The sequence below is a fragment of the Limulus polyphemus genome, unplaced genomic scaffold (genome assembly GCF_000517525.1).
Source record: "Limulus polyphemus unplaced genomic scaffold, Limulus_polyphemus-2.1.2 Scaffold196, whole genome shotgun sequence".
Taxonomy (NCBI): Eukaryota; Metazoa; Arthropoda; class Merostomata; order Xiphosura; family Limulidae; genus Limulus; species Limulus polyphemus.
In genome coordinates this window covers 484,999-493,444 of record NW_013665806.1, presented here as the reverse complement: position 1 = coordinate 493,444, position 8,446 = coordinate 484,999, and positions in this window count along the sequence as shown.

Genomic DNA, 8,446 nt, shown 5'->3' with positions numbered 1-8,446 from the left:
CAAACAAGATAAATAAAGACATAGAAAACCAGCTATTAATTTGTGTTATTCTGAAACAATCCTGTTGAAACTAAAGCTTTGTGAAGAGGGAGTTTTCTTTGGCTTCCTTAATTTTGTAATTGAAAGTGAACATAGGGTGGTAATATATATAATTAAATGCAATTTCATGGGGGAAAACATGAAAAAAATCGCAGCTACAATACAAACATTCAACACCGGGCTCAAATCACTATGTGGGTCATTATGTAATGTGTCCTGTTTTTTGAGGTACTGGCGGAAGTAAGACCTAAATTTTCATTGGGAGTACCCCGTCTATCCAGTTTAATGTCAACTTTGCCGGTCTCACATGCTTATGAAAAAATAAAAATTAATACATGGATCACATGTGGGTGCTCTAGCCCACATCTTTACCACATTTCGCTGTCTGCGGCCAGATGTGGGAAGGTGGTTGCTCACAAAACAAAATAGAATAAAAAAATAAAATAATTTTTAAATACAAGACATTAATGGGGGGGGGGAGAGACAGCAAAACTGCCTTTGAAGCTAGCATTCCGGCCCTCAATGATGTTTGGACATAAATACCAAGATGTTAAAGTATTACTAAACTAAGCCCAACCAAAATTATTAGTAGAGCTCCTATCCCTCATCCCCTTTCTGCTACTGTCTGGATCTTCAATGGTTATAAAGAGATTCACACAGTAGCAGATTTTATATAGGGAAGGGAATACAACTGCATTAATCAAACCTATTTCAGATATGAAATGTCCAATAAGTAATCTAATTATTTCCTTAACAATAGTTTTATAAATTATTTTTATTGTGCATTTATAATTTTGTTTAACTCACTATTTCAAGTTTATATAAATACCTTTTATATTTATTATAAAATAATTTAAAACATTTAATTAAGGTTTTTCTCATCAAACACGTTAAAATCGGTTTGTGTACTAATATATATCAATATTAAATATTAAGAATTGTGCATTACTACATCTGTGAACGTATAATACCCTGTATGACATTTGTTGGTACATTACTGTTTGGATAGGGAAGTCGAAAATTTTGAAACGTGAAATTATTTCTTGTATCATAAATATATATATTACTATAATTATTAATCATCTTAATGTTTAAATCTAAATAATGTACTTCAGTATTTGATATAGAAGCGTTCTCAATCTGTAGAACTGTAGGATAAATGTTACTAATATAATTACTTATTCCTGGACTATTAATACTAATCAGATCGTCAATACATTTCTTAGAGAAAATAATTCAGGGCTTAGAAAATTATTTATAAATTTATTTTTGTAATAATAAGGATATAAATTAGCAACACAGCTTGAACAATTAGAAATATCCAATGTTTAGACACTGTATTTCTTTTTTTCTCTACCATTAAACAAGAGACTTACTGAAGTCTGAATATTCTATATAATTTTTAGGTATCTGGATTAAACATATCCAACTAATTACAATTGATCAAACAAATTAAACGACTCTCAACGCAGTCTCTAATCTCTTGCTCTCATCGGCACATAATACATGTTAAGGAGAAGTTGATGGATACCAAAGCGCTGGAAAGTCAGTGGAGAAGTTAGGCTATTATTCAGTGCCTGAAATTACAACTTTAATGGTATGCTTTATTGCTATGTGTGAACGCTGAGAGTGCTTGGTAAACCTAAAGGAGAAAAGTGAAGTTATTTCCAGGATAATGAAAAGTATTGCTACACTAAAAAATAATTATTTTTCGCCAGCTTAGGTGAAATACACAATTAAAGCAATATTGTACAACTTTACAACAGATACAAGTTTGCTCTTTTGTTCGATTAAACAATAACTGTTGAATACAGATACTTATCCTGCATAGTATTGAACTCTAAAGATGGGAATTGCATTTCTCTAAAGTTTGCCACTTCTCTTTACTTTTAGATTTCAAGTAAGGTGACCCAAAAGTAAATCTAATGTTTTTTGTTTTTGTTTTAAATAAGTACAGGAACAGTACACAACAGCACTTCCCCACCACGGTGAAATAGATATCTTTCAGTTGACCTATGACCTATTCTATTCTCCTTACATGTTTGTTTACATTGTGTTATCTGGATAAATACCGCTATAGGAAATACATTTCTTCTGTAAGTCTTATAGTCTTAATGTTTGTTATTCACTATTTAACTTGAACGATGCCAAAGACTAGTGACATCTCATACTAAAAGAATAAGAAAAAATCTAAAGATAGAAGTTATAGTAAAATTGTAAATACATTTATAGTGCTGAATGAGTTTGTTTATTCAAAGTTCTGTAGTTGCTAATGTTACTGTATCTTTGCCTTTCGGGCTAATTGGAACAATAAAATAACTATTAGACGCATGCAAAATACGTTTATCTATAACTACATAAAAACTATAGTTTTTATCCTTCTTTTAACCAGCTAGACAAAACTTATTGTTCCAGTAGTTATTTACAAACAACGTCGTAAGGACTAAATACAAAACACAATGATTATGCAATTGTTTGAGTAGTATTTTAAGGTAACTAAACAAATAATCTTTATTAAACTTTATATTTGTTCAAATCTTAGTTTAAGTATTGAGAGATAAGGATTCCTAGCGGGTGACTAAATTGAATATTGTAAACAGCTTTACAGTGGAAATTTTATTTAGTAGTTAAAACGGCACTGTCGAAAACAACTGTTACACTTTGAATTTGTAAATGATGTTAATCATGCATTGATTGAAGATGTCCAGCTCTTATGGGGGCAAAACGTCGCTGTTTTAATTGCTTAAAAAACATTTCTAATGTAAAGTTGTTCATGATATTAAACTGAGGTTGAAGTATGTTGTGGAAGTAATAGTTTTGAAATGAGAGGGCAGCACAGTACGCTAACCAGCAGCTGCAGTTGAACAGTTGCGCAGTAATTAAATGAGGTTAACACAAAGTTGATCATTTCAAACCTCTAGAGTACTTTACTCTTTTGCTCCTTACTGTATGTATACTTTTGTGAAATCAATTGAAATCAATACAGCAGAAAAATGACACTTTCATGTTTTGCACAAAAACAAAAACAAAACTTCATTCAAAAGTATCCATTATTTCAATTATGTAATAAAAAGAAACATGTCACAACTGATCTTGGCATTTATAGTTTTTTTTATATCTAATTGATAGCCATAAATAGTAAAGCTGATATATTTCGGTTTTTTTAGGTTTATTCCTAAAAACGTACCTAAAATTTTGTAAAATTCTACCCAAAAATGTTAGATATAAAAATTGTATATCAAAGGCATCCCAAACAACCATAAACATGCAACGAGAGTTTTTGTGTAATATTATAAGTTACAAGATAAATAAAAAAATTGGGAATTTAAAAACCTGCAAATAGGGATCGTAAAAACGTAAGCAAACAAGGCTGGAGATACTGTAGACATTATTTACTCAAACTACAAATCCCCATTTTGACTCCACCATATGTAATTCTAGGTAACAGCATCTAGAAAACATCACTATCAATATCCCAGAGAAGGCTAAAACTAGAAGGTTTTCCTGTCAGATTGAATCACTTCTACCATCATCATTAGGTGGATGTAGCAGTAGAAGAGAAACCTGGTTCAGTGCTGTTGAATTCGTAGTTGAAACACACGAAGATTTCGAAGCTGGTTATAACACCATGGCAGTAGCTTTAGCTTTGAAATATGCCTATAATAGACTCCAGTTGCCCATTCTTACTGACAAAATGCTTAGAATAGGTATTAACGTAACGTATGTAAGATGGGTTGTAGCTGCACTGACTGTCAGAAGATGCACAATGAAGTATGAAAGCTAGGAAACAGATTGGATCACCATCAACACTGGTCTCTGCTTCAAGATCACTAATTAATCTTGCCAGTCCTTTTCAACATCTATACCATAGATCAAGCCCACCTTGGCACTCCAGTCGGATGCTCACCTTTGCTGACAACATTCTGGTGCACAGCAGAGGCTCTAGCAAAGCTGAAATCGAAAGAAAGATACAACCATCCCTTAGCAGGGTGATAAAGTGATGCAATAAAACAGAAATGTTCATCAGTCCTACTAAAGCTACAGCCATGTTCTGCACAATCAACAACAGACATGCTGATGAGGACAGACCAACACCAGTAATGAGACTGCTGGAAAACACATATAGTGTAGCTAGGAAAAGTAAAATATATGAATCAATAAGACAGTACACAGCCAGAATGCCACTAGTAACATCAGTAAAAGAACTCTCCTACCTCCTGTGATGTAACCATTTTCAACATGAGGGGGCAGTGCCTGGTGGCAAAAACCACTGGGAATGTCATCTAGTATTCAACTCCACTCAACCTGTAAAATGGTATTTTGATGTGGTAGTCATGTATGTGTCTTTACCAAAAAGGATTGATTTATTAATGCTCATGAATTTTCTAAGCGGTTTATCCTACATTTCAGGAACATGGTTCTTGAATTTTATCACGCAAATCTGAACACATTATAATCATGCTTGCATCATCAACAATTTTCAATTCATAAAATATATAAGCAATTAACTACACGTCAAAGTGAAGTTCCTCTTCATGTAGCATTATTAGCTAACTTATGTAGAACCGTGTCTTCAGATTTTTGTTCACTTCCATTTGATTCTAAATAAATCAGGCTAGTTTTATTGCTGTTATTTTGGCAAAGATTATTCGCTTTTGCTCGGCTATGCTGCCTAAATATACCTTTGAAATGTATTCTTGATTATTGTTTTACAATTATTATTTCTGGTTCGCTAATTTACGTGTTAACATACATATTGAATATTGTGTCTATTTTCATACTTTAAACTTTACCATTTAGTACCAGGTTTCAAACAAGGCTAAAGTTATCAAATAATGTTTCATCAAGGATAAAGTATCACTTCTACAGATGCTATATGCTTATATATCCATTTAGTCAACATACAGTTGTTTGCTTTTCACTGAGTCTTAAAAACTGTAGCAAGTGTACATTAATATAAAAGGATGAGAAAACACAACTCTCATCTGTTTTTCGCTATCAAGACCATAGTCCTTAACAGTTTTTACTTATATTTTAGAATTACTGGTCTTTCATCTTCTTTATTTTCATTATTTTTTCATGTTAATATTAACGGAATTTTTCAGTTTATTTGTTGAGAATGAATTCTGTAAATTTTGATTTGGTTCGTCACTCTGAAGTTGATTTTTGTTTGGACTACCGTACCCAAATATTTTGTTGTTGTTTTTCAAGTATGACACCGAATCTTGGCCTGCAGCTCTAAAAAGGTTAATCTAATTTTATTAAAATCTCATCACAATTGTCATAGAATCTTCTAAAAAAACAAAAAACAAGAACATGAAAATCTATATAATCAGCATTCGTATAGGATCTTGAACAAAGTTTCAGTGAACATAATTAACCTTGTCATAGGAAAAGCTTGAAGCCATTATAGCTATGATGGAGGGTGGGTCCAGATGTTAGTGTTCTTCTCTTGTGCCTTTTACTGGTCTCAATACAAAGGGTTAAGCACATTATATTAAAATAAACTTGGATTCTCCCACATTATTACCGTCCATGTTGCTACATCTAGCCATGCTCTATCTGATGTCCCTGTATTTGAACAATAGCCCTGCAGCGTATTTTCCATTGCAAAAGACTCAATGAAGCTGTAATTTTCAAAGCACACCACACCTGCATACTTTCCATAACGTTTATAGTGTACGAGAACGACAGTTTCCTAACGCCTGTTTCAACAGTTTAATCAAACAGAAATCCATAGGCACTATGTCTATCGACTTGACCAGTATGTCTTCGTGTGGAATAGCATGAATACCTGTTTCATTCCCCACCTACTTAAGGTACGAAACGGTTGAACGAGAGTTATGGCTGGAAGCCTTATCTTCATATCCTTTTGGCCTCATTTCCAGACGGAAACCTTTCTCTGTTATGCTACATACTGTTGTCTAGGGCACATGGACGGAATTGCCATTGATCTTTGATCCTATCAAGACGTCGCAATTTGCTTATTACGGCTGGTGTACGACGTTACTTCCTGGACGGTATTGGTGCCCCAGTTTATCCAAATTCCTATGTTTTCCAATCCCATTAAGTACATGGGATATTCCCGTCTTGTAAATGTTAACCTTCCTGTCTAACCTTATCTTTATAACCTGGGTGTATGAATATCTTACATTGGAAAGAACTGATACATGCCCTTTCCAAAAGTGATTAGTTAATATTCGAATCGCACTACCCACAAAATGCCAAAGTAAACAAGTAATTCTGATACATGCTACTTCACCGCGACTTGCTGATTTATATATTCAAAATCGTTTTAATATAAGATACTCAATCTCTGCAGAACTAGGTTAACATTAAATACATAGAATGGTACTCCAGGAACTCGAATATCGTTAACATAGTTATAAAATGCTGGTATATTTAAAGTCATTAAGAGTGTCCGTGAAATGAAAGGGTTGGAGATGTGTTTCAAAAAGATTTTGATGAGCTCATTGCAGTTTCTCTTGAACTCGTATCAGAAACCTCAGTTATGTCATCCAGACACTTTGGGACTGTTAATTGAATTCGAACCAGAACTAACATAATGCAAGGTTGTGATAAATGATTCCGTATACTGAGCTCTAATACCTTTTTAGTTTCAACATGTTTGGATTTTACTTATTTTTATTTTATTCTTCATGAAACACATTTTTGTTTCTTCTTCCATCGTTATAATACTCAAATAGAAACAATATTAAATTTACGACTGCCATCTAATTTGTACGTGATATTACATATTTGACTCTAATTCAGCACAATCTATTTCTAAGCTACCTATAAATAAACATAAAGGTATTTCTGAATAACATTTTATAGAGTATTGATAAACCTGCAACAAAATAAAGTCGTTTAATATGGTTTGTGCCCCCCCCAGTGATACAGCGGTATGTCTGCGGACTTACAACGCTAGAAACCGGGTTTCGATACCCGTGGTGGGCCAGATAGCCCATTGTGTAGCTTTGTGCTTAATTACAAACAATACAATTATGGTTTGATGTCTCTAATTTCGAACTGATAGAATAAAATAAAATCAATAGGTCACAGGCGGTTATTCAACAGTGCCAACTGGCAATTCTTGGGTTACTCTAATCGCATAGCAGGATTTGACAGTTGCTCTTATAATGCACTTACGGCCCCAAAATGCGAATCTCGATTATTTATTTATTTTTTTTTTTGCGGCAACGGGATTTTCAGCCTAGTTTGCTAAATACTAGGTCACGCCCGCCCGAAAATGCAGTAATACAATAATTCATATCATTTCTGTCTTTAGCACCGCATTTACCACATTAACAATAGTATTTGCACTTGACAAATTGGGCTTCGCAAAAAGATTTTACAGACAGTTTTATTCTAGCGCTTGTTTCGTGAGACGCATGTATCCACAATTTAAAGTTTCGTTTCTTGAAATCCTGTAGAATATTCACTTGTTAACTATATAAAGCTATAAAAATGCAAAGTTTAGAAATGCCTGAAAAAAAAAAAGACTTGATATACACAGATTTGCATTATTTAAATAGGCATATCTTTCAACATTCTTTGTGGAGACTGTAATACTTAATGCAGGTCTGTTACTATTGACATACACTTTTAATGCAATTTAACTAATGTCATTAAAAAAAACTTAATGAAGTTTGATGAACAAGCTGAGAAGTTGAATATTTTGTTATATACTTTTTCTGATCTTTTATTTATATACAGAAACTGTCTAGTGGTCTAGACAATGGCCGGAGCAATTCACATTCCATGCTTGGTTGCTTCCTTCATCCTGAGCTACTTCTTTCTCATTCTTATGTCTCATCTCTAATGGTCAGTTTTTTGGTATACTGTTAAGTTAGGGCGAATTAACTGAAGTTTTGTGTTCTCTTTCATTGCCTATTAATTGAGAATATGAGACAAAATAATGTTACCGTTTAGAGTGACTTGTTGGAAAGACTAAAAGAAAGTCTATACATGTAGGTTTTCAGAAGTAGTCTATAATACACTTAAGTTAAATATGAGAATCTCTATATGCGCATAGCTTGGAAGTTAGGGCACTCAACTCGCAATCTACGGGTCGTGGGTTCAAATCCTCGTCATTGAACATGATCGTCCTTTTAGCTGTGGGGGTGTTATAATGTTAATCCCACTATTTGTTGGCTTAAGAGTAGCCAAAAAGCTGGCAGTGGGTGGTGTTGACTACCTGCATTCCTTCTAGTCTATCACTGCTAAATTAGAGACGGCTAGCGCAGAAACCCTTGAGTAGCTTTGCGTGAAATTCAAACCATGTGCGACTTCCATTTCCAGTTTGCAAGTGCTGTCGGCTCCGGCATGACCAGGTGGTTAGGGCGCCCGACTTGCAATCTGCGGGTTGCGGGTTCGAGTCCCCGTCACACCAAACATGCTCGCC